Consider the following 27,155-nt stretch of genomic DNA (forward strand, 5'->3'; position numbering starts at 1 on the left):
CACTTAAAATTAGTTACCAGTGAGTTAAATTTTCCCCTTCCCAGGGTAAATGTACAAAAGTGGGTATGTGAAGTGAGGTTAATACTGCTATCTTCACGGAGCCCTGCGAAGTTGCCAATGTCCTGTTAATTGAACCAACAGATAGTTTTGTGTTGGTTAAACCTCAGGAGCAGCCCTTGCACTGGTGTAACATGTAGCTTTAAATCAGAATAAAACAAAGCAATATTTTAACACTGTAAAACATTATGTCTTCTGGCTTTTATTGCCAAAATGTTGATTTCATCGAGACTAAACCAGTCCTTAATCATACCTGAATTTTGTATTCTTGGTTTAGGGAATGGAAATCTACATTTCCAATTTTCAAAATGAAATGGAATTAAACATAACTTTATTCCATCTTCAGAACTAAAATTAATAACCTGTTTAGTTTTAATATTGAAATATTATAAAAATGAAGTTAATAATAATGTTATTCTGATTGAAGATGGTAATCAATAACAAAATAACAATTTCTTAACATTACAGCTTTGGATTACTAGTACCAATTCAACAGAAATTAACTATGGATTTACCTTGTTACTGAAGGTCTAAAATTTCTTTCTTTCTTCAAAAAAAGAGATACAATCATTGTTGTTTCTTCTTTGGCGAAATCATCTAATAGTCAAAAATGCATTAAATACTTTTAGCATCAACCTAGCAATTCCTCTTGATAATCCACTTATTTTCTAAAAACGAAAAATCATTTGTAAAGTAGAAATTCATTTATCTAAGCCCAAACTCATTTCTCACAAAAATACACACCCGGACCCAGCTCAAGGTATTTCCTTTGAAACTCCCCAACTGCTGGTTTTCAATCAATCATTCTATTAAAATAAATTTGTCAATTGGAATGAAAACAGCCACTGAAGCCTTTAGATGGTATTATTTGTTTGGATAATAATGAACCTATTGTGTACACCTTAGGCAAGTGCCTTTTAATTTGAAAAGAAACAAAAGAAAAAGAAGAATCCCACAGGTTCTGAAGGCACCTAAGGACTCTTGAAATACTGAGGCTTAGAAACGTTCCCCAAATTTCACTTTCACTGACTTACTCAGGAAAAGAAAAAAGAAGTGCAGCGGGCTCTACAGAGTCTGGTCCTCCCGGCGAAGACCTCACCCAGAGAGGTTGGACGCATATGGACGCCATTTGTAACCAGGGGAGAGAACCCACGGGTCAGCCTAACCTTTGGTGTCTGCCTATCCATCTGTTTTCACATTAGTTGCAAATTATAGAATCCTCCAGACCCAAATGACCATAAATCAGTACTATGAGCATGTACACTTTTCCCATCTGTCATAAAACAATGAATTAAATTCATGCCTGTCAAAATAGGCTGCAGCAAAATGGCCCTTCTTCTGTAGTTGAAGGAATACAAAGCTTCACCTCATCGCTATAATTTATGGCCTCCGTGGGGCTTCGGGGTGATTAGGCCTTGGCCCACCAACACACAGAAAAACAGTAGGAACTCCAATAACTCCAAATGGAAATCTTGGGTCAAATTTATCAAACAAATCAGAGAGAAATCTATTTCTGTTTGGAAAAGGAGGAGATATATGGCATGTTTAGTGTTCATGCACAGCTTTGGAGCTTTTGGCTATTCGGTATTTGTGAGTTTTGGAATTTCTCGCTTAAATAGTATCACCAAAGGACATGTAATGTATTAGACATGAGCCATTTTTAGCCAAATAAAATATACAACTGCAAGCAAAGAGGTTTTTCAATGTTAACATCAACATATTTGTGCAAATGATGTAACTGAAAATTTTCTAGGTAGACCTAAAAAAAGCATAGCTTTAGTACTGGAAAAATACACTGGAAGAAAATGAAATATGTTAGTAATAGAAACCAAAAAAGGATAATAAAAAGAAGGGAGAGACCAAAGCGATAAGGTGTATAGACTTCCAACTATTCCATGCCAATGGGCTTACACCAATCCTGCCACACAGTAAATGTTTCTTTAAAACTTCTTTTCTATAAAACTGCCTTGGAGTCAAAAATAACCTGGCATCTGAGAGCAAGGAGACAGAGAAAAAAACAGAATGATTACAAGGCAGGTAAAAACACTGAAGTTCGCTATAGAAAAGCTACCGATCATAGATGTGAAGAAAAATAAACAGATAATCGGGTTGGAGGGCAGGGGAGGGGAAAGGAGTTGCAAACAAAGGCATGCATGCTACAAACTCATCTGCAGGCTTTGGCACTTGTCCCTCATTAAAAGCCACAGCGTGCTTGAACTGCTGTTTATCACGGGGCCTGCAGGCATTCACTCAATCAGAAAGTCGTATTTCACCAAACACCCTTGCTGTATTAGAAACGTTCTGCAGGGTTAGAGCGAGCGAAATGAGAAGATGACGTGGCAGCTCTGTATGTCATAGACCTGGTTAATATCCAGCCGAGAATTATTGCTTCTTTAAGAGAATTTCCCCGGGCGTTCAATATCATTTCCAGGGGACTAGAACCCATGTCCAGCCACAGTTCTCAGGTTGTCCGCAAAGTATGGTTCCTGCCAGGAGTAATGACGTTCTGGCTTCATCTCTGGTACCCGGGATGGGTCACCCTGTGGGTTCCCAACCGTGTGAACTTGCAGGGATGAGGTGTGTCCGAGCACCCAGCACTCAGCAGCACTTGATGGTTGAAATGCCTTTGCTCTCATTTACTGCCTCTGCGTCCTGGGAGGCTGTGGGAGGCTGGCGGCAAGGTGCAGCAGAGGGAGCTTGGGAAGCAGGCGCTGGGAACCCTTTACCAGTGCTATGGTTTGCTTGCTTTTAACAGATAAGCACGGCTAGAAATACCTATTTGATATAGATCTTGTGAAGAGTAAACTAAGCTTGACACAATCTCCAGATGGTAGGTTTCGAATAAATAAGACCTTTCTTTCTTCTCTTTTTTTTCTTTCTTTCCTTTTTCTCCTTTCTTGTCTTTATCATTCCTTTCTTCCATTCTTTTTCAGCTGCCTTCTCTGTCTTTTCCTTTCTTCTTTCTTTCCATTTCCTTCCCCCATTCTCTTTGTCTTTCTCCCACCCGTGGATGCCAATCATTCATGCATGCACACAGGAATTCAGCTACTGAAGCCCAGTAGTTCTTGCCCCGATGCAGAGTTTTATGAAAGACTGAGACATTAAGCAACACATGACACACTTCATTATGAATTGATTATGGCTGTGATAATTGCTGAGAGCCAAGACTTCCAGTAGCTGTGAGAACACAGCACAGTGACGGAATCTGATCACCTACCGGTTTTCTGTGCCACGAAGCTAAGAAGTCCTACCTCCAACTGAACAAAACAATCAAGGTTGTTTTCCTCTAAAGCACGTCATAGAAGTTATCATTATAACCACTGGTTTATTACTTCATACCCAATAAAGTGACTCACTGCTTGTTTTATTGCAGTCTTGTTATTTTTTTTTAAATGGGAAACTGTAGTAGCTCCTATTACATGAAACTGACCGCCAATAACTATAGGCTTATTTTATTTGAGAGAGAATTTATTAAATAAGAACATATGTTTGAAAGAGAAGAGAATGTGCCACTGAGTTTCTGCTCTCCTCCTATTTACTTCCCAAACCAAAGGTTATAGGAGCCACTTGCAATTGATTAAACCTGTCCCTTGCCATCTGAATCCACTGCCAACAGCATTCATCAAAATCAAGTGGTGAAATTAAAAACTAATTAAAACTTCTAAAGATAAAGTTGCAGATGGAAATTGTTGCAGGAGAGCTAGTACCAAAAAATTACTTCAAAAAATTAAGAAAAATCATTTCATTCTGTTTACATTCGGTATATTATTTTTTCCTGTTCTAACAATGCATATACACACACTCCTGCTACAAATTATATCATAGATATTAAATGAATATACATCAATAGGACTTAGGGACACCTCGGTGGCTCAATGGGTTAAGCATCCACTTCGGCTCAGGTCATGGTCCTGGGAAGCCTGCTTCCCCCTCTTTCTCTCCCTCTGCCTGCCTCTCTGCCTGCTTATGCTCTATCTCTCTCTTTCTCTTTCTTCCTCTCTCCCCCTCCCTCTCTCTCTCTCTCTCTCTCTCTCTCTCTCATTTTCTGTCAAATAAATGAATAAATAAAATCTTTGAAAAAAAGGATTTAGGAATTGAAAGAAAATACCTAATCTATCTAGACAAAATTTATATTTGATTCACAATAAGCTTGTTTTCTATTTTCATTTGTGTGTTTTTTCCCCTCAATTAAAAAAACTTATTTTTTAAAATTCTCATTTTTTAAAAAGATTTTATTTATTTATTCATTAGAGATCCAGAGAGAGAGGCAGAGAAAAAAGGCAGAGGGAGAGGCAGGCTCCATGCAGGAAGCCTGATGTGGGACTCGATCCCAGGACTCCGGGATCACGCCCTGAGCTGAAGGCAGATGCTCAACCGCTGAGCCACCCAGGGATCCCTAAAATTCTTATTTTTAACACACTTTTTATTCCCATTGGTGTTTGGTTTACTATAACATGACAATTTGGAAACCCAGCTAAATGACTAATAAATACTCGAGACATTGACAGGGAAGGAGGAAACTGTTTGTTATTTCATTTTAGGTGGTGATCAGTGAACATATTGGAACAAAGTTTCCCAAAAATGTGGAGTTCCTGCACTTTCACTTCACCTTTGGCAAAGGGAATGATCTTGGGAGGCCATGACTGCTTGTTGGCTTCAGGTTTCTAACCAAAATTCTTTCTGAGGGTCTTCTTCACCCCAGACCCAAAAGAAGCAGGAGAGTCACAAACAGGCTTTCCCCAAGCAAAGCCACGCTACTCTTTATGTTCCACTGCCAAGACCTGAGACTTCAACTGTCCACAGCTTCAGGCTGACACCACCGCCAGGCCTCAATGGCCCATTACTGAGAATTATTTATTCCTCTCTTTGTATCTATAATATTTTAAATATGAGGTTTGGCCATTAAACTGTGGCAAGTTTGTGAATACTCTGCAGCAGCATGGAGCAGGAAACCCTGCAGGAAGGCTGTATAAATCCAGGCTGACATGGGAAGAAATGAGAACCGAGCTCTGAGATACCCCCTTGGGAACTGCAAATTGAGGAGCCATTTTGGGCATGTGGTTTGGGGGTGGGGTGGGGTAGGGGGGCCTCCAGGGCAGGAGCTGGATGGAAATCCAGGAAGATTAGGGAAAAGGAAAAGTGACTCCCCCAGCTAGTGCTACAGTAGATGCATATCAAATAAAATAAAATAATACAGAGACAGATAGGTGCCATTAATCTCTGAGGGGCTCAACCATCCTCTCTACAAATATTTTCTCATCCTTACAGTGTTGCTTAAGGCTGCAACTATGTGGTATTTTTGTAACTTTTCCTTCCTTTTAGTCTGGTTTGGATGCTCAGGTAAACCTGTGTGAAAACCTCCATCACCACAATGGAGAGGTGGAGACAGAACACTATTCTCTCAGCTCTTCTCAAGGGATTCAGCGGGTGTATGTGTTTATTTCTGAGATTAAATGAGTTGTGATAATAAAAATGTGTGGCTTTTATCAATGGTCTACTATAGGTGAACTTGAACATCAGACATTTCTACAGTCACATAAAGAGAAAAATAAACACAAACCTTCCCCAGTCATTTACAAAGAAAGCCTCACATTTGATCTTCATAATGGCTGAGATGGGAATCTTGTGAAGCTGGTTCTACAAATGATGCAACAGACTTACCAAAGTGATTTGCCCAACTGGCAGATACTTGCCCTCAGTCACATACTGTCCTCTATGCCATACTGCAACAGAGGGTTGAAAACTGCTGGAAAATATCATCTCTCTTTCCCTGTCAGAGTTTGGCCATCTGTGTAAAGCTTCTTTCTTTTGCTCTGTTGCTGCTCCTCTGACTTTTTCTCCACATCAGAGGCATTGTTCTTAGAGTTTCTACTCCAGGAAGCTTGACCAGAAATCTGTCTGAGACTAACTGACCATTTTTAAAACCCCTTTCATGTACATTATCTGTGATTTTGACCTAAGCTTCTGTGACCACGGAGCACCCTGACCACTAGAGCAGACCTGCCCACTGCCTGTGTGAGGAAACCAGCTGTGCTTCTATACCCTCCACTGACAGTGTGGCTGGTTGGATCTGACCCCAAAGCAGCCTGATTAGGGCTTGTAGGACAGAGGATTAGGAAAGTAGGATTTGGTTTACCTTGGAGTCCCTCGTGATGAATGGCATCCTTGCTAGAGCCAAGTCTATGCCCATTCACCTGCCGGGTACTTGTGCAGGTTGAGTGCAGGACAGGGGCAGCTGTGGGAGAGGCTGTGTTGCCGTGCCCTAGGAGGCCTTGGGGCTGGAAGTGCAGCCCAGGTAGCTGGGAGTGGGGAGGTCTTGGAGCGTCCTCTCTAGTATCACTTCAGCTCTAGTACATCAGAAACCAAGTGGCTGAAGTACCCTTCTGATCCAAACCAGCTGCAGGGTGCCTGCTATAACTAGACATGTGTGTCCTACAAAATAGAGCCTTGTTACTCTTTCAAAGTCCTTGCCTGATACATAGAAATTGAGTGGATTGGAAATCCATACTCCTTATCATAAGAAACTATAATAGTTCATTTCTCCATTAAAGAAAAGCAGGAGCTTTTGAGTCTAATATTTCAACTGTTGTTCATTTTTGAATGGAAGTCCAATGGCCATTGTATGTTACCTACTTGAGTCAACAAATGGTCTCCGTTACGGTGATTATAGAATGGTGTGATTATTGTGGAGCTGATCAGGTTTGAGGTCCAGAGTGCCTTGCTTTCACCAGACCCTATGAGTGCTGGCAGGGTTGCTGGGAGTTATAGAATATTCTAGGTTGGGAGGGGAAGCCAGATATCAAGCAGAAAGCTTTCCATATGAGCAGTTCTGATGCAGGCCTCTATCTATAAGCCTCCAGTGATTTATTATGACTTTTCTCATTCTAAGTAAATACTAACTTTCCTACCTGGTTTGCTATTTGCTATTTTCTATTCTCCTAAAGTCTCCCCAGTCTCTGAAACTGTATAAGCTTCAGACCCAAGAAACCTGGTTCTGAGGTGGAGGAGGAATTTCATAAAGCCCTATCAAGCATAAAACCTGACAAAGTCAGATCACAGGGGCAAGTTCAAGTTTCTCATTAAAGAGTTGGGGGAGGGCGGTGGGAGTATAAACCTTCATGTAGAAGGTTTATACTAAATCTATGTTTAATATTTCCCTAAAAGGGTCGTATTTTATTTTTCTTATCATAATTATATAATATAAAGAACATGTAATGAAAATCTCGCCAAGTGCTCTATAAATGCCCCTAAATCTCCTGGTTATTGCGCTGGACAAATCTGCTCATTCCCAGAGCGCGGGGATGGGAACAGGGAGGCCCTGCGGCCTGAGCTGCGTGCTGTCCTGGGCACGCGCTGTCCCGGGCTTCTCCAGCTCCAGGGCGGGGGTCCCCGCCGGCCTGACCCTGGGGCTAACCCGCCGGCCTGACCCTGGGGCTGACTGCTTACGTGGGACTGTCTACAGGCTCGTCGGGCCGTCTGCGCCGCCCCACGGGGGCCAGTGTGCGCGTGTTTGTGCTAAGTGCCAGTTCAGTTCCTTAAGAATGAGTGAGGATTGATTTCCTGGGACCCCATCCAGTTGTTGATCATTTGGTTAATCATCTGCTCCAACAATTCCTAATGATAGAGCTGCTGTGGCTGTTCCTTTGGAACAACTTGTCCCTTATGTCTTTGTGGAAGTGGCTACTTGTTTTGTATTGGTGACGCTGGCACTTGTGAGGAGTCCTGTCCAGACCTCACCGTGGGTCTGTTTCCCTAAGAAGAGATACAGCTGATGCATTCTTGAAGGAACATCACAGATGTGACGTTGTGTCCCTCTCAGGACATCACATTACAGATTAAGGTGGTCAACTGGCCCCGTGGTGGGTGATGTTAACTTTACTCCCTGATTGGGGTCGTGTCCTCCAGGTGAAATTAAAATAAGGATAAGGGATTAAATAATAGCATTATAGGCACATTATTTTCCCAATTTTGATATTATATCATGGTTACCTGCAAGAACATTCCTGGTTTTAGAAAGTATGCACTGAAGAGAGATAGAGAACACTATAGGAAATGTGTCAAAATTTTGAAAATACTGGTGAAGATACAGGAGCGTTCTTTGCCCTGTTTTCTCAACCTTTCTTTAAGCCTGAAATTATTTTGAAGTAAAAAGTTCAAAGAGAATGCAGAGGAAGTCCACCTAACACCAGTGCCAGACCCGAAGGAATGTTTGTTTTAGTACTGCGTACGCCTGTTTAATAAATAATCTGAGGGATTCTCTCCTGGACCCATGCTTTTTGCCTGGTTTTCAATGATACCCATCAGGCTAGAACAATTTTTACAATGAAGTTACTGTACAAAAATTAAAGGATAGAAAATTACAATTGCCTTGGCATTCTATTTCTGAACATCTGGCTTTGAATCAACTTCCAACTTTGCAAAGACTGATGAATGTATATCTAAAAACCATGTGTCAAAATATGCAACAGAGAGGATTGGTTTAAAGACATAAAATGGACACATTAAGTCTTCAGTTCTCACTGCACTGTCATTTTCTCATCCTCGATCTGCCTGTGGGTAGAAGTTACTTTCCAAATTCTGCAAGGAAAACCATGACAAGGTTGAGATAAGATTCTGGAACATCCTGGTGGAATGTCAGAAACTGTAGTGATCCCTCCAGTAATTGAGTTACTCTATGTATTGTGAATGCTAAGATCGTGTTCAAAATATGTGCTGTTTCCAGTTGAATTAGTGAAGGGGACATTTTCCAAGAATCCTAAAGACCACAGTTAGTTTAGTTGTTTTTTGGTGTGTGTGTGTGTGTGTGTGTGTGTGTGTGTTTAACTTGAGTCCATAAATTCAGGCACTTTATTTTACAAAGTTTGGGGGAATTTAGAAAGCCAGACAATACAGGTGATTGCCTGAATGGAATGTTAGGTAATCCTGCGGTGACTGCTTTTCCAAAAACTAAAGGTACTATGAACATCCTGGTGCCATGTCATGAATACCACGCGTAAAGAAGTACAGAAACCCTAGATCGCTGGCTTCTTGATCTGGTCAGGAGGGTGGCTATAGATAGTTAAAGGAACAATAGATTTGGAATTGATCAACTTTGGATCTCCCAACCAGCTCTACCATTTACTTACTAGCTCTGTGCCTTTGGGTAAAAAGTCACATGCACCACAGCAGTTAGGTAAGGCTGGACAGATTGTCTAGTGCAACAAAAGCATTTGGCCAGGAAGGTGGGCCCAGAAATCTAGCCCACGTTCTGCCAGGCTGTGTGCCTGGCAAGGCTGTGCCAGCCCTAAGAAGGGGGCATTGTTTTATTATCAGTCCTCTCAGGGGAAACATGTCTTTGAGATCCATCCACCCAGAGAAGCACCTCTTTAGTTACAATTGCCCAGCGGATACAAGTGTGCTGACCTCAACCTAAAGAAGCCCATCTCCATGTCCCTGGTTTCATTCAGTGTCCTCAGTCCTGACTGTGGGATGAGGCTACAAGAGGTTCAAAGAGTCAATGTGAGGATGTTTATGGTAGTAGTATTTGAAATAGCAAAAAGTTAAAAAACAGTTCAATAGACTCAATGGAAGAGAAATGGCCAAATACATTACGAGCTGGGAGAACAAGGGCCATTAAATCATGTTTTCAAATAATATCTAATGATAAAGGGGAAAAAAACAATGTAACAGTAAGTAATATGAATAAAAGAAGCAGAAGTGCAGGCACACAAAATCAGATGGGACAATACATGGCACAGAAGTGACCATTTTCTCTGGGTGACAGGAATATTTTGGATTTATCTTTTCATGTTCTTTTTCTATGTTTTCCAAATGTTATAATGCTAATATATCATTTCATGAGAAAGATGCTGTAATGAAAAAATTCAAACAAAAAGTTCATGTTCTATGACCTAGGTCTTTGACTTCAAACTATTTATCCTAAGGTAAAAAATGAGAAGTAGAGTCAGACATGACTTAGAGAGTCACAAAAAAAACCATGAAAGATAGGAAACAAAGCCAAGGGAGAGAAAAAGTTAAGGAAGGCGTAGGTCCAGAAGATCCATTGTGAAATGATGTTTGTGTTCCTGTTCTATTCTGTCTTTTCTGTACTCACAGGGCTTCTTGGCAGCGTGTGTGCGCTGGCTCAGGGAGGAGAGGCCTGCTTATCCATTTCTCAGTGTGAACTAACAGATCGGCACCATCATTTTATTTTTAGGCTTCTTTCCTGAGAATGAAATATGACAATCTGAGAATATTGAAAGAAAAACAGAACACAAACCCGAATATACTCTAATACTTCAGCTATGTGAATACAGAAATACATAGATACAGAGCCAACATTTAAAGACAAAAACTGTAAGGAAAATATCAAAAACATCACAAAGGTTTTCTCCATCATGGGACTGTAAGCAATATTCATTTTATTCTTTGTAGTCTTTTATGTATTTTCAAATTGCCCCACAATTAGCACATACTAAGTGTGGGTGGGGAAGCATATTTAGAAAAAAAACACCACATATGATTTATCCAACTTGGTGACATCGTTTCAATTTCTTTCCAAAATGTCTCACTGGTTGACAGTTGAAAGACATGGATTAGTAACCAGATATCATAAAAAGCAGTCCCTGAAAGCTCTGGTCAAAGAGATAGGCCAAACCATTAAAATCAGGATCATTGAATCGGAAGGCATGATTTCTCCTGCCAAATCAGAGTACAGGCACTAAGCTTAATAGACTGTTTGCCAGGGCTGGTGATACTCTGTAGAGAGATCCCAAGCAAAGCTTACATCCTCCTACCAATCTTTCAGGGCATGCTGGAGTTTTCAAGGGGTCAAGTCTTTCTTGCTAAAAATCTCACTGAAAACTTAAGAAAGTGATCATGACTTTTCCAAATCCCCCTTATCCTTGTCCCTTGGGGATCCACATTGAAACATGCATCTCAATGTTTGCCATTACCACTGACTTGCAGACTTCTATAGAAATCCACAGATCTATGCAAAATCCAGAGGCATGGCAGGGAGACACAAAGATGTTTCAACCTTAGGGCTCTTAGAAAATTAATCTGCTGAACAGGGCATGTTGTATCCCCACTGGGGTCTAGGTAACCACCCTGTAATCAACTATATCAATAACTGCTTTGAATATATGAACATTCTCAGGGGGATAAACCAGGGCTGTCAGGAGGCTCATGTTGGTTCTAGTCAGATTCTGCTGTCAAAGAGTTATGAAGAAGTTCTCATTTCTTGGAGATTTATGGGTTCTTGAATTGTGGATAAGGCATTGTGGACTCATATCTAATATGCAGCCTGAAATCTCACAGTAGAGGTCCAAATATCTCAAAATTAATATGTCTAAGCTAAATCCCCTGTACTTCATCCCTAAAATCCCTTCTTCACCCAAATTTTACATACTATTCACTGGCCACATTGCTAAGGCTAAAACACTTTCTTCTGGCATCCGTTGTGTTGACTTCACCTGCCAATCAAGTCAGCTGAACTTCCAAACCATGTATGGTCCACCATCTCCTGTACGGCCCCATTGTTCCCACCACCATCATTGTTGGCAGCACTACAGCGCTATTCTGATTAGAAGTTTCCCCACTATTGCCATTCCTTCCCCTGCTCTTCATCTTGGATTGCAGATGGAGGAATCTTTTAAAACCCTAAGTCAGCTCATGTCAGCACCCAGCTATCAATCCTTCAGTGCATCCCATGAGTCCTCTTTAAAGAACATCCAAAGTTCTGAGCTCTACCTGGCCACACCATCTCTCCTACACATGACCCTCCAGCCTCCCTGGACTCAACTATCTTGCTCACACCTGCAAGCTCCAGTCTCCTTCAGGAAATGGCACCTGCTATTCCCTCAGGGTTGCTCTTTCTGTGTCCTTCCAGCCTTATATCTAATGGCATCTCCTTAGAAAAGCCTTTCCTGATTATTCTATCTAAGATAGACCCACCTTGCACTTCCACTTCTCCCTATTCCATGACCTTGTCTGGTTCCACCACTGTGCCAGACTCACAGTGGGTTATGGCTTATTTCTCTGTGGGCTACTGGCTGCTTCCCCACTCCACTATAGCATCAGTTCTGTGAGGGATTCATTGACTGCTGTGAAGTTGGCCAGGGCCTGGCTTGTAGTAGGTTGTAATAAGAAGAAAGGAAAGAAGAAAGAAAGAAAGAAAGAAAGAAAGAAAGAAAGAAGAAAGAAAGAAAGAAAGAAAGAAAGAAAGAAAGAAAGAAACAGAGAGAGAGAGGGAGGGAGGGAGGGAGGGAGGGAGGAAGGAAGGAAGGAAGGAAGGAAGGAAGGAAGGAAGGAAGGAAGGAAAGAAGGAAGAAAGAAGGAGATTGAAATTTGAAATCATTCATTTTAAATATTTCACGTGATGCTTACAAACACTCATCAATTAAAAGTTAATGTTAGTATTTTATTCTATTATTATTTTTAAAATTATCATCATCATCAGGAAGCAGTAAGTTACCTTGGGTTTGTGTGATCTGCAATGGGCAGCAGTAAATGAGGGTGGGTAATGCCCACTCCAAAAATCTACATAGGGCTGGCCCTGAGTACTGGCCTCACCTTCCAATACATTCAAGATCATGCTCAAAGATCATGATCTATGGGCTTCAAGCCTTCCTGCAAAAACCCTAGGGATTTTTAAGTGCGTAATTAAATCTTGAGAGATTGGTCTCGGGCATTTCATTCAGGTCAAAAAATATTATATTCATTGATATTCACCATACAAACCTCAGAAAAAGAATTCATTGCTTAATGATTAAACTTCACATATGTTACAGATTAAAGTCAATATATTCCATGACATATTTAGATAACACATTTCCCAATTCTTCTGCTACACAAGCCCACATTTCTTTTTTTTTAATCAGATTAGTTATCATCTTGACTACTATATGTTACCTATTCATCAATTTTGAAAAATTCCATCCAGTAGAAAACACTGAGAATGTCATGGGCACCTGAAATCATAACTGTTTCTTTGTTTTATTTAAGATAGAAGAAGTGATTTTATTTTTTTTTTTTTTTTTTTTTTTTTTTTTTTTTTTTTGAAGTGATTTTAGATTTTAAAAGTTTTATTTGAAAGAGAATTAAATGAATCAACTCTACTTATAAAAAAAAATCCTTCGCATTGGCTCAAACAAGGAAAAGATACATTTCTAGAAAAGAATGTTATTATATGCAGTAATTTAAAACACATATCAAAACTACTTTCCTCTAATGTAAAAGATATAGCCGTTTTAAAAATGAAAAGGACATGAAAGATATGTTTCTCATGCCATTTGATGAAATGTTTGACAGAACATAAAACCCCTGAGATTATTTGGATCTGATGTTCTTGGAGGCCATTCACCATGATTTCTGCTCTTGTGGTTGCTTCAGGATAAAGTAAATTATGAACATTCACCTAATGTGAAATCACATCTGACCATCTGGCTCTATTTCAATGTGATCTTCAAAATTTCTTCTCAGAATTAAAAAAAAAAGCAACACTGAGTAGATTTATTAATGCACTTGAGGCTTAGGGGGATGGAGCTAACCGTATTTACTTTAGAAATATTTGAGAAACATACCTTTATTCACAATTATGTACCAAAGGCAACAGTAAATACTTCAAGTAAATTTAGTGATCATCTTAAAGGTTTTCAATGTACTCTATTTACCATATTCAATTAATCCTACTAATTCAGAATTTATAATAACATTTATTACTTGACTGGCTAGAGTTTCTTATATTTTCAGTTTTAAAAAATGTTTCAATAAACAAAATGGGTACTGTAATAAGGCTTCAAGTAATTTCCCAATATTTTGTATACATTTTTGCTTTCCATTCACTGCCACTATTACCGCTATTCCTGTCTGAAATTCTTTGTGCAAAGTTTATTTGAAGCATATATTTCTCACAGCAGTTCTATGAGCTCATACCAGGGTCACTGCCTTTACTCATTAGAAAACAGAGGTTCAGAGAGGTTCATTAACTTGTCCAGAATCACACAGCTAGAAAGAGACAAGATTTTTATTCCAGGAGTTTTACTTCCATCTAGTCTTGGGAAACTATGGAAGCCATCAGCTTGTGTGCAAACTTTAGATATTAAATCACATGTTAACAGTTGCAATATTGACTGATCATCAGTCCAAAATTACTCTCTACAATCCACCTAAACAAGAGAGGATTCCTATAGTCAAGTATCTTGATTATTCTTAATTGTAATTTTAGATGCCTAACTATCTTCTCTTTTTCAACGTCTTAGCAAATGGTGTGGTTTTCTGGATGCTAAAAAGACTACAAGACACAGATCAAACCCTTAATAATAATCAAGCCCTGGATAACTTCAAGGCCTAATACACCCACAATTTTCCCCTTTGATTTAATGGTCAACCCAACAATGCAAGTTGATATGCTGTCTTTGATTTCCCAGGAGTGGCTGCTGCCATTACTCAAAGCAGCAGCCACCGATGATAGTGTTTAGAGCTCAACTTCCTTGCATCTCAAGGATTTCTCTTTCCTTAGAGAAGAAGGCTGCACAATGGAGCAAGAAGTATGAATCATCCATGCCCCTGCTTTGGTGTTAGATGTGATGGCTATAAGACTTCTAAGACATCAAATTCTGTCACTGAGTTCTAAAGACCTCATAATTTATTCACAAATGATGCTTTGGTTTAGACAAGGGTCTAAAAACAGCAATAACAGGATTAATAAGTCTTTCCATGGTGAAGCTCCTTTATAATGAAATTTATGCTTAAAATATTGCTATGTTAAAGCTAGTTAGAGAGTTCTTTGGTCGTATAACTATGAAGAGACAAAAAAACAATCATGATAATACTTTAGATGCAAAATAAATTTTGAACAACCTAGTTTCTTTAAAAATTAGAGAGTTAGATCAAGTTAAACAAAAAAAAAAAAAGAAGTCTGTTTTTTGGTTCTCAAATACAGTAACAAAAGCCCCAACCGAATTTCTGGGTTGCTCCATAGTTCTCTTGGCCCTTGGCAGACCTGAGATAGGAGATTAAGAAAGCAGTGAAATATTAGTCATTTTACCCTATTCAGTGTATGTCAATTGAGTCCTTTGGGAAGTAATGCCAAAGGAGGATTATAAGTGCAAGAGGTTTATTGGGGGTAATACCTGCAAATGATGGGGAGGAGCAAAGAAGTAGGAACGGAAAGTCTTCAGATCATGATGCAGGTCTCATATCTGGAGAAAAAAGTAAAGGGAGAAAGGAGGACTGTGTAAGAAAAGCCTCAGCTTGTAGGGAGTCTTGAGAAAATACAAGGAAGTTCCAGTGTTGAGTAAACACAACCAGACCCTAGAATATTCCTTTTTTGACCAGGGGCTGCCTGAAAAGTGTGAAGCCTCAGTGCAAATGCAGTGGCACATTCCAAAAATACTGCAGCTGAGGATTACCTCCTATCTGTTCTTCTCACAGCTGGTCAGCAAGTTTTTTCTTAAAGGAATATCCTAGTGGCTCACCCCATGCCTGCCCTACAGTATTTTAAATAAAATTACATGCTGATATTTACAAAGTTTAATAAATCATTGCAATATTAAATGACTAGAATTCAGTCCTATGTCTTGATTCTGGTTACTAAGTCCTGGAAAATCAATTGAGTGGGTAGCATCCTCTTCGCTAACACTGATGTTGTAATTTAATGACCTCAGCTGTCCTGAGTTTCACACTCACACATCTGCTAGCAGTAACAAATATTCAGCCAAGATCCATAGCACCATGGCAATTAACTAGTCTTTCAGCTTCTTGATGCCACTCCTGAGTCATAAAAACATATCCCCATAAAGCAAATCACACAACGGTCTCCAAACATTTCCTTCCTTGATTCAAACCATCCTGTTCAGTATCCTATAGCTGATTGTTCATTCTGGCCCCAATGTATCTCAAAAACAGCGTGGGGAGATAACATAGTAGGGCGTACTGATCTCTTCACTCTCCTGCTATAGATTCTACATGTCCACAACTCACTGAAATGATGGTACCATTAGGAGGAAAGGATGATTAATCAAATATCTGCAAGTGCCCAGACATAACAGAAACCAGCTCTACAGTGAGTAATGAGCTTCTCTACATCATGTGCCTGCTCCTAGCTTAGTTGAAAGAAAGATCTTGAAATTATCTGGGATTCCCATATATTTTCATGTTTGAAGGCACCCCCCCACTCCACCAAATGCTTATTTTGCACGAGTCTACCGAATTGATTTTTCTTTCTAAAAGATATAGATTTTGATCCCAAGCATCATGCAAAATCATGAAAGAAAATATTTTCAGAGAAGATCCCAAAATAGCAAAAGAGACAAAACTGAATTTATAAACATCTCATCCCTGACCCTCCAAGAGGATAAAATCTGACAAAAAAAACAAACAAACAAACAAACCACAAAACAAACAACAACCAAAAAAAAAAAAAAAAACCAGAATTGAGGTGTATTAGTCTGCTGACACAGCCATAAGAAAATACGACAGACCTTGGAAACTAGCCCTTTATCTGATACGTCGTTTGCAAATATCTTCTCCCATTCTGTAAGTTGTCTTTTAGTTTTGTTGACTGTATCCTTTGCTGTGCAAAAGCTTCTTATCTTGATGAAGTCCCAATAGTTCATTTTTGCTTTTGTTTCTTTTGCCTTCGTGGATGTATCTTGCAAGAAGTTACTGTGGCCGAGTTCAAAAAGGGTGTTGCCTGTGTTCTTCTCTAGGATAAACTTAACCCCAAGAAACAAACAATCCAATCATGAAATGGGCAAAAGACATGAAGAGAAATCTCACAGAGGAAGACATAGACATGGCCAACACGCACATGAGAAAATGCTCTGCATCACTTGCCATCAGGGAAATACAAATCAAAACCACAATGAGATACCACCTCACACCAGTGAGAATGGGGAAAATTAACAAGGCAGGAAACAACAAATGTTGGACAGGATGTGGAGAAAGGGGAACCCTCTTGCACTGTTGGTGGGAATGTGAACTGGTGCAGCCACTCTGGAAAACTGTGTGGAGGGTCCTCAAAGAGTTAAAAATAGAACTGCTCTACGACCCAGCAATTGCCCTGCTGGGGATTTACCCCAGAGATTCAGATGCAATGAAACGCCGGGACACCTGCACCCCGATGTTTCTAGCAGCAATGGCCACAATAGCCAAACTGTGGAAGGAGCCTCGGTGTCCATCGAAAGATGAATGGATAAAGAAGATGTGGTTTATGTATACAATGGAATATTACTCAGCTATTAGAAATGACAAATACCCACTATTTGCTTCAACGTGGATGGAACTGGAGGGTACTATGCTGAGTGAAGTAAGTCAGTCAGAGAAGGACAAACATTATATGTTCTCATTCATTTGGGGAATATAAATAATAGTGAAAGGGAATATAAGGGAAGGGAGAAGAAATGTGTGGGAAATATCAGAAAGGGAGACATAATGTAAAGACTGCTAACTCTGGGAAACGAACTAGGGGTGGTAGAAGGGGAGGAGGGCGGGGGGGAGTTAATGGGTGACGGGCACTGGGGTTATTCTGTATGTTGGTAAATTGAACACCAATAAAAAATAAATTTAAAAAAAAGAAAGAAAATACGACAGACTAGGTGGATTGAAGAACAGAAATTTATTTTGCACAGTTCCAGAGGCTAGAAGTTCAAGTCCAAGATGCTATCAGGATTGGTGTCAGTGAAACCTTTTCTCCTAGCTTGTAGAAAGCCGCCTTCTTACTGTGTCCTCATGTCTTTCCTCTGTACACATGCAGAGAGAGATCTCTGGTGACCCTTCCTCTTCTTTTAAGGAATAGTTCCATTGGATTAGTGTCCCACTCTCATGACCTCATTTAATCTTAATTATGTCCCTAAAGACCCCATCTCCTAAAACAATTGGCTTAGGGGTTAAGACTTCAATAAATATTTAAGGGGAGAGGCTCAAACCAGTCCATAACAGGGGGTGTGGACAGCTAAGTACTGTTGAGTGTGGAAAGCCAAAATATCTTAAATCCATACAGCGTGACCAGCAACATTACTGAATCACAAATAAAGTCAGGAATTAAAACAAATAATACTTCCTCAATTTTATAGCTGTGTTATGTCCTCGTTGCCATGGTGAAGCCTAGAGAAAAGCATAAATCAAAGTCAGTCTTTGGCACCTTTTTTCTGCCCTCTGCTGAGGACCACAATGGCTGATTCTTCTAGTAGCAAGATGGTAACAAGTTTCCATCACCCATTTAGCAAGTTTATAGAATTCATAGTGTTAGGGCACAGAGGTAAGATTCAGATCTTATATGCCTTGTTTAGAGAAGAAACAGATTCAACACCAGAAGGACATGAGCTTCAAGTTGCTTCTGTAGCTTTCTTTGGCTCAAGGGAGGCAAGGACAAGAGTTCTTTTCCCTGTAGCTGTTAAGGGCAGTTTTGATTGACAGACTTTATTTAAGACATTTTTTAATGCTCTTCTTTGGTGCTAGAGTGGCATCCAGTGAGCATAACAAAGTGGTCTGGACCCTCTATCAGTTCCAATAGTGAGCAAGACCCTAGATTCACAGGCGAGGGCAAGGTCATGAATAGAAGACAGATCCATTTCCCTCACAGGTGCCCCAGTTTCCAAGCCAGCCATGGAGGGATCATTCTTTAATAAAGGAGCCCGTGTGCTAAGCTGGGGCTGAGTTAAAATGGAGAAAGGAGAGAAAAAAACATTCATATGGGATGCTCAGAGCAAATTTTGCTCAAAATTTTGCTCAGAATTTGCCCTGAACACAGTGTGTCCCAGTACTTTATTGCTGTGCAAGAACAACCTCAGACCTAGTGGTTTAAGATAACCATTTTATTTTTCTAATGATTTTGTCAGTTGGACGATTTGCCTCTGACCACCAGGGTGGCTTGGGCTAGAGGACCCACTCCCAGGATAATTTCTTCCCTCACAGTGTCACACCCTTCCCAGGTGTGGGCTCCTCACAGCATGATTGTCTCAAGGCTGTTCAACTTTGATTGTGGCGGCTGGCTTGCCTGAGAGTGAACTGTCTTTAACACAGTGTTCCAGAGCCCAGAAGGAGGCTGCAGGGCTTCTTATGACCAGCCACAGAAATTGCAGAGCATCAGTTCCACTGTATTCTATTGGTCAAGTGCAGGTTCAAGAGGAGGGGCCTTAGATCCCACCTCTCAGTAGACAGAAGAGCAACTTTTAATATAGCAAACCCAGTATGTGTGTGAGAAAGGAAATCCTAGAATCTCACTGTGTGTGCAGGGAATCTGCTGTGTTTGCTTTGCTGTTTGGGTACAAAATTCAGAAAGTGGTGTAAGCTAGTCTGTCTTCATAGTGCAAAATTTGGAGCCAGATGATTCCATCTCTTACTGCCCTTCCACATGCCCTTATCTCACACACCTCAAGTTCCTGATCTGTGAAATAGGGGAAATAGTACAAAATATCTCAGCTTGTTATGAAGGTAAAAGGAACCCATATGCAAAAGCACTTTGTAAACTGCTAAAAGCAAAACATGTAAGGGGAATGTCTTGTCCTAAAGAAAATACTGTGTGTGTAGGGGGTGGGGGGCAGGAGGGCGGTGTTTTGGAATAAGTTGAACCTGAGTCCAAACCCCTGCAACCTGTAATATCAAGATCAAGATACCAAATCCAGAGAGGGGGCATTAGGATGGACGGAATAAAATTCTATGTGTGAAGCCCTGGGCACCAGGCAGGGCTAATTACAAGTTTACGGTCTCTCCCGTTGGCAGTCAGAGCCTGGGCTTTTTCCACCACTTAAAACAAGAAATAATAATCCTGAGGAATGTTCACTGAAGATGATGATGTTTCAGTTCTTGGTTTCACACCAGGAAGTGTGCTAGCACTTGCCCAGGTAAGAACTGCAGATTCTCATTTAGATTTACACACAGGAACACAGGAGCCTGTGTAAAAAGCAAAACAACAGCATCTCTAGAAGTCCCTCCTGACAATTCTGCTTCTTGTGCCTGTCGTCCAAGTGAGTGAAAGTGAAGAGACAGTTTGAAGGGAGCTCTGAAGTGAAAGCAATCTGCTGACAAGTTCACAGAGGCCTCCCAGGCATGATGATGACTTCTTGCCATCTTAATCCTTCATGAGTGTAGGCTTCTTGGATTGCAAGCCCGCACTCAACTTTCACCATGGAGTCTCTGAATCTTTTATCAATATATTTAGAAACATGCATGTGTTTGGAGGTGATGGGAATGACAGTTAATCTGAGAGAGACAAGTGATTCTCTCCATTTTTTCCCAGACATTGGGGAATATATTCCTAACACAAACCTAAGAAGCTACAGTATCAAGCAGAGCCCTTTTTTGTTGGAGATCATACCATTATTTTCTGCTCAGAGTAATACTGGCATATATTTGGATCTAAGGTGTCTATTGGTGACAAGAAGTTCACAAACTTTTAAGAATAAAGTGGGAGGGAGCACAGAATGAATCCAGGAAAGTAAAAGGCACTCTGACTTCCAATGATGTACTAGCATTCTTTTTTCTAAGTAAGGAAGCCTGAGCAAAGTACCTTGTACAGAACTGTGTGCAGTGATCAGAAAATAAAAATGAGTTATCTTTGAACAAAGCTGATGTCTGATTCACTGTCAGTAAAGCATGTGTCAGATACAATCTAGTTGTTTCAGAAACCATTTTACTAAATGTTAACATTTTTACACACTTGTTCAATATTCTTGCTTGGTATCCCTTGAAAGAAGCAAATAGCACACAAGAGATCTGAGTTGGGGTACAGCAGTCTGTTTTTATGGGACCCTTCCATGAAGGGGTCATGATAGATTTATATGAATATTCAAATTGTGTCTTAGCATCATGCTGCTTATGGTCAAAAGAGGCCAACCAACCAGAGCCAACCATGGGCATTGTGCTCATGGTGGGCAGGGCTGTGCTCACCCATTCAAAGGAATAACTTCATAATGCCCTAACCAACATTTTGTCAGCTGTAGAAGCAGCAGGTGGGAAGCCAGGGAGGGCTGACCCTTGTTTCCTCCTGACCCACACAGTCTCCTCTGAGTGGGACAATTCTGAGGAGTGTTCTACAGTTTCCCAGGGGTACCCTGCAGGTTTTCCCACAATAGAATACTTGTTGGCTTCCTCCCCTTCCTTGTCTCTCCTCCCTGTTCTGTCAGACCTCACTTTACCTGGGATCACTTCCCAACAAGTTGCTTATACTCAAGTCCTTTCTCAAGGTCTGTCTCCAGAGATTCCAACCTCAAGACAGAACTCCACTCATTTCTTTCTATGTTTACTCCCCTCGTCTTTTCCCAATCATCAGAAATGTTCTCTATTCTGACTGGTCTTAGTAAATTCAGATTCCATTCAATGAGATGGACATTCATAATCACCTGATTGCAGAGATGTCAGGATGTAATTTCAAAGAAATCTATTGTCTAGTGCTAGAATGTCAGGCAGTTTGGAAAATGTTCCTCCCTTAAGGCCCCACAGTGAGCCAAATCATAAAGAAAGATGCTTTTTTATCCTGTCAATGACTTTTTATGGGAATCATCTTGGGTAAAATGTTTCGTGCTCTTCATGCTGTATTTTTCAACTCATTGCCTGTAGTTATCACTTTGAGCCAACTCTTCTAGAAATAATATTTCTTTGCAATAGAAAAATAACATGATAAATAAGAATGCATCCCGACCTCTTGGATTTTCCTTCATAAAGTTTCTATCTCCAAACATTTTGGAAATGATTTTCATATTTCTTCTCTTTATAGTTAACCATGACCAAAAGCACACTTGTAACTCTGTGTAAGACACTCTTTCCTTTTCAAGCTTCATGCAACCCAGTCATACAAACAAGCTTCAAGATTTATAATCAATTTAGTCTTTGTATCCCATTTCTGGCTTTGTTTATGCTAGCTTAGTCTTCATCAAAATGACAACCAAAAAAAAACTAAAAAAAACAAAAAACAACAAAAAAAACAAAATGACAACCAAATTAATTCTGAAAAATGGGAATTTCCCTTTATCCTCCCAATGAACTTCATTCTGCTGTAAATATGTATCGAATGTACTTACTACTACTACTACTACTACTACTACACACACACACACACACAGATGTGTGGGTTTTTTTTTTTTCATGTAGTGATTCTGTATTTTCCCTTTTTAATAATTATTTTTGGAACTTCATTTAAGCCACTTATTTGTTATGTTCTAAAAACATACCCTAATGGAATACCACAATGGGTTTAAACCAATCTCTGGCGGGAAAATCTCCTTGATAACACACTAGCTCTGACATTGAAGAAAGAAACTGGAGGAGAATGGCGTCAAGAAACTACAAGATTAGCCTGAGCCTCTCCACGGCATCCTCCCCATTCTTCAGTGCTGTTAAGTTTGTGCTCGAGTGGGTCTGTATCCCATGCCTCTCAAAGGCCCCTACCCCCAAATAAGGAACAGAGGCAGTTAAAAAGTGGAAAATTGAGAAAATGCAGAACACATCATTAACTCATATACTCAGGAAGCTGTGGCAATCTTTACTTCTCCTCACATAAGGCCCACTATAAATGAAATATATATTTTAATTATTTCCAGTTTAGATATTCCCAGTGCGCAACACACAACCTCAACTGTTCGCTGTAGAATAAAGGAAAATTGGGCGGTAAGAAAGCGAGAAGAAAGTTGCAGCTAATGCAGAACAGTTGCAAGGCATCGTCACATTGCCCTAAGCAAAACTCTTCTTTTTTATTTTGTAGAAAAAGCAATTGATTTCCCCTATGTGCAGCGTCTGTATTCAGATTCTGTTTTCTCATGAACTCTGACAGGTTTACCCAAAGCAGCTTTGCAAACCAGCTGCTCCTTCACAATCTCTGTGGTTATAATGCTTTTAAGTTGCAGGGATAACTGAAAATGTACATGGTTCTCTGGGATGCAAGGCAGGCAGCAGGAACTGTTGACATATTTTATTTTTTTACATAGCATTTTCAATTACAGAGAATGGCATAGCTATGAACTTTCATTGGGTGCCCCACCACCACCACTTGACATTTGTTCGGCAACATAAAGCATGCAAAGTCACTTCAACTCAGCCTCTCTCCAGAAAAATCTGCGGGTTGCTCAGCAATGTCATTTCTGACTCAATGAAAACCAAGCCAGAGCCCTTTTGGTGCACTGAGTATATGGCTTTTCCAGTTAAACCACCGGAGGAGCTCACCCCGGAAGTGGAATCTGTAGACATCACAACACAGTGTGCAATATTACTTTCAAACTCTTTTGGCTATTCAGCCAATTTTCCCCCTAATCTGGAAAAAACACCCTAATTTCTTCAAAAGCTCTTATAACTTATTATTGTTTTTCAAGCTTAATAATTCCCTACTCTAAAACTTTATCACAATTGCTTACATTAAAGAGTTTTGACCTCAGCTTTAGCAGCAGAATAGCTGGGGTAAGTTTAAAATTGGTCTTGCATAAGACAGGTTTAGTACTTTCAAGAACCAAAAAAGGTTTTCCTTTTTTTAAAATAGAAGTGTTTATGAGCCCCGCTTTGGCCTGCAGCCAATGTATGATTATTAAATAAACGTATTTATTATTTAGGTATTATACCTAAATATGCACTAGGGTGAAAAATGTCCTAGAAAATTAAACTGTCAAGGAGTAGGAGAAAAAAATGGTCTCAAAGTATCCCAAAATGCTTGGAGAGAAATGGTTTTTAAGATTGAGGTTTGATGTTATAACCTCTTCTCCCCCAGGAGTGGTACTTTCTGGTTGCATGAATCCTTTCAGAGTTCCCCAAATTCACATTTCCCTTTGTGCATCTGAGTCTTTGTACATGTTGTTCCAAGTGCCCAGGGAGCTCACTGTTTCTTCCCAGCTTAAGAACTCATCCTTCCAGACCTTCCAGGCCTGCCTTTCCCCCCACTTTTCTAGGGACCGGCAACATGCTCCACAGCTGCTGTAGAGCTGAAGCATTGAGCTCTACTGCAACCTAGTCTCCTTAGTATCACTAGCCCTCTGCAAAGTACCAGGTTAAGAAGCCTTTGCTAAATTAATAAAGATAATGTAATGGTGGAAGTACATACATACAAATTTATATACTATTTTTATTATGTAAAAATTTTCAAATCAGTTGGAAGAAGAGACTCGGCACACAGCTCTTAATTCACCGTGAGAAGCAGCTCATATTTTTCATTTTTCTATATAGAAGACCAATATTTTTCAGAAAAAAATTGCTTCAGAAGTAACCATTATAGTAACAAAGTTATTTTTAAGTATGCATGTTTTATCATCAATTTCCAAGCTCCATTTGACTGTTTTCTTGTATCTTTTTTACTTGGCATACAGCCTCTTTGCTGGAAAAATGTCCATATGAGTGTGTGTGTGTGTGTGTGTGTGTATGCATGTGTGTGAAATCATCAGTACTTCCCACATAATCTATGGGTTAGATTTCCTAGAATAATTAAAAATGTGACATATGGAATACTCAAGTGCCTCATTAAAAAAGAAGTGCAGGAAGGAGAGAGAGAAAGAAGGGGGCAAGAAGAAGGAGGAAAAGGATGAGGAGGAGGAAGAGAAAGGGAAGGGGAAGGGGAATGGAAGAAAGGAAAGACAGAAGTCTCCTCTGACCCCACATATAGCTACACTAAGCATTAACATTTATTAAGCCTTTGTAAGCCAGGCATTGTTTTAAGTACTTACTACGATTTGTCTTATGTAATCTTCACCCACACTCTATGTGGCAGGTCCTACATTGTCCTATTATTACTCATGAGATAATGGTGTCAATAATAAATGGTAGGGTTGGATTTACACTTGGGCTCCTGATTCCAGAGTCCATGTCACCCCCTACTCCTTTGAAAGAGGCCTCCATTCTTGATCTATCAATTTCCTCACCTCCTACTCACCTTCCACCAATTCCACATTTCCTCTGAACCCATGATTCCAATGAAATAGCCCTTGGTGGTCAGGGGTAACCTCCATGTCACAAGGGATATTGTTCAGGCCACATCAGATCAAATTGTTGGCCAAACTCAATACTATTGACTTCTTTGTCCTGTTTCTCTTTAGTCTGAATCAGCTTTTCCTGTTTTCCTCCTTTTTCTCTACCAGCTCTTTCTCTGGCTCCTCACATATTCTTTCTATCCCAGCCATTTAAGAGGTATAATCCCAAGGGCTCCTTTTCCTCCTCTTACTCAGTGTTGTCATCTTAGAATCTAAGACTCAGATCATCTCATTTTTATCCCAGCTTCAATTATCACCTACATGCAAATGATGCATAAACATATAGTTCCAACAGAGACCTCAGATCTACATCCTGAGTTTCAGACCATGTATGTCCAAGTGACCACCTGATAGGTACTCTTGGATGGTGTGAAGATACTGAGAACTTGCTCATCAATTTATGTATTGCTAAATCTCTAGGACTGGCAACAATGCCTGATACACAGCAGGCAATCAGCACATTTTGGTTGAATGAGTTAATAAATAAGTGGATGAAACTCCACGTGTCTAAAACTAAACTTATGATCTCCTATCCCCCAAACCTATCCTCTTAGTTATTTAGTTAGTTATCCTCTTAGTTATCAGTGCCCTTATTTCCCTGAACGGCACCACCTTTGAAAACCCTGCTCTCTTCTGCCATCACAACACTGACTTCTCTGAATTTTATTTCCTATGTATGTTTAAAAATCAATCCATTTTCTCCACCTAACACAGCCATTTCTCTATGCTACCTCCATTAAACCCACATCCATTCATACCCTTTCCAATCACGTTTCCACAATGTTGTCAGAGTGGTCTTCTTAAAAGATAGATCTGATCATTTGCCAACACAGAACTCTTCAGGAGTTTTTCATTGCTCTTATAACTAAGATTCAAATCATTAATATGAGCGACAGGACCCTGAGCTGCCTGACTTTCCTGCCTGAGTTTCCAGATGCTCTTGTTTCAGAAAAGTTTTTAATTTTCTGTAGACTTCAACCTCCCTTGTGCTTAAGGGTCTTTACATACAGAATCACTATAGCCTAAATCCCTGAGCATCCACCCCCTATGCCCTACTTTAATGAGTTGATTCCCATTCATTGTTCTCTGATTCCATCTTCCTGTTAAAGCTGTAAATGATCATATTACATTTATCTGTGTGCTAATTTGATGAATATCTGTCTTTCCCACTAGACTGTAAACTCCATGAAGGTAGGGACTGTCTTCATTCTGTTTAGTTTTATCCTCATGTCCTATTAGAATGTCAGCTCAATAAATAATTATTGTAACTACTGAAGGAATTTATTGATGAAAAAAAAAACAAGACATGGGTTGAAAAACTTCAACTGGAGCTTAAGAGATACAGAGAGAATAAAACAATTGTACAAACAGAAAAGATTATCTGCAAAAGAAAAAGCTTCCAGGTTGGATTCATTAATATCTGGAAAGAGTTTATGCCAGAAGATATTATAATGATATATTAAACTTTGAGGAGAAAAAAATCAGCCAAAGAAATCTAGTAAAGATTCCATTATATTTTTAACATATAAAGGCAACAGAAATCCTTCCTCAAATATGTGAAACAGAATCATAATGTCTATCATTGTTCATTTTTCGTGAATTATTTTGTATCTATACTATATAAGAGTTGAAAAAGGAAGCAGAATGATCAAAGAAACAGAAAAATAAAAATATAGCAAAGTAACATAAAACTTAGCATGTGTTTTATGATAGTAAATTTAAAAAATAAATCTGGGATCCCTGGGTGGCGCAGCGGTTTGGCGCCTGCCTTTGGCCCAGGGCGCGATCCTGGAGACCCGGGATCGAATCCCACGTCGGGCTCCCGGTGCATGGAGCCTGCTTCTCCCTCTGCCTCTCTCTCTCTCTCTCTCTCTCTCTCTCTGTGTGACTATCATAAATAAATAAAGAAAAAAATATTTAAAAAAAAATAAAAAATAAATAAATAAAAAATAAATCTACTGAAACAAACAATTATTCTCAAGTTGAATACAGAAACAAATGACATTTTTCAGTGCACAGATCAGTGGTATGAAGTACATGCCCGTAGATGATTAGAAAAAATTGCAAGCAAAAGAATAGAAAAAAGATTGAAGACCCAAATGTGCAAATTAAAGCCAAAAAACTCTTAGGAGAAAACACAGGAGAAAAATTTCATAACATTTGATTTGTCACTGG

The 27,155-nt window shown here is 39.7% G+C and overlaps 1 long non-coding RNA gene across 1 annotated transcript in view; it reads right to left on the reverse strand.

Annotated features, from left to right (window-relative positions):
- Positions 1 to 634: 634 nt before the first annotated feature.
- Positions 635 to 27,155, reverse strand: part of LOC112673351 (uncharacterized) — a 64,755-nt gene continuing 38,234 nt past the window's right edge. The window contains exons 7-9 of the long non-coding RNA XR_007405449.1: positions 15,171 to 15,239; positions 10,151 to 10,261; positions 635 to 654 (exon numbers count right to left, since the gene is read on the reverse strand). This is a non-coding gene — a long non-coding RNA (uncharacterized LOC112673351). The remainder of the gene's footprint in view (positions 655 to 10,150; positions 10,262 to 15,170; positions 15,240 to 27,155) is intronic.

This window comes from Canis lupus, chromosome 24 (genome assembly GCF_003254725.2).
Source record: "Canis lupus dingo isolate Sandy chromosome 24, ASM325472v2, whole genome shotgun sequence".
NCBI classification, from domain to species: domain Eukaryota; kingdom Metazoa; phylum Chordata; class Mammalia; order Carnivora; family Canidae; genus Canis; species Canis lupus.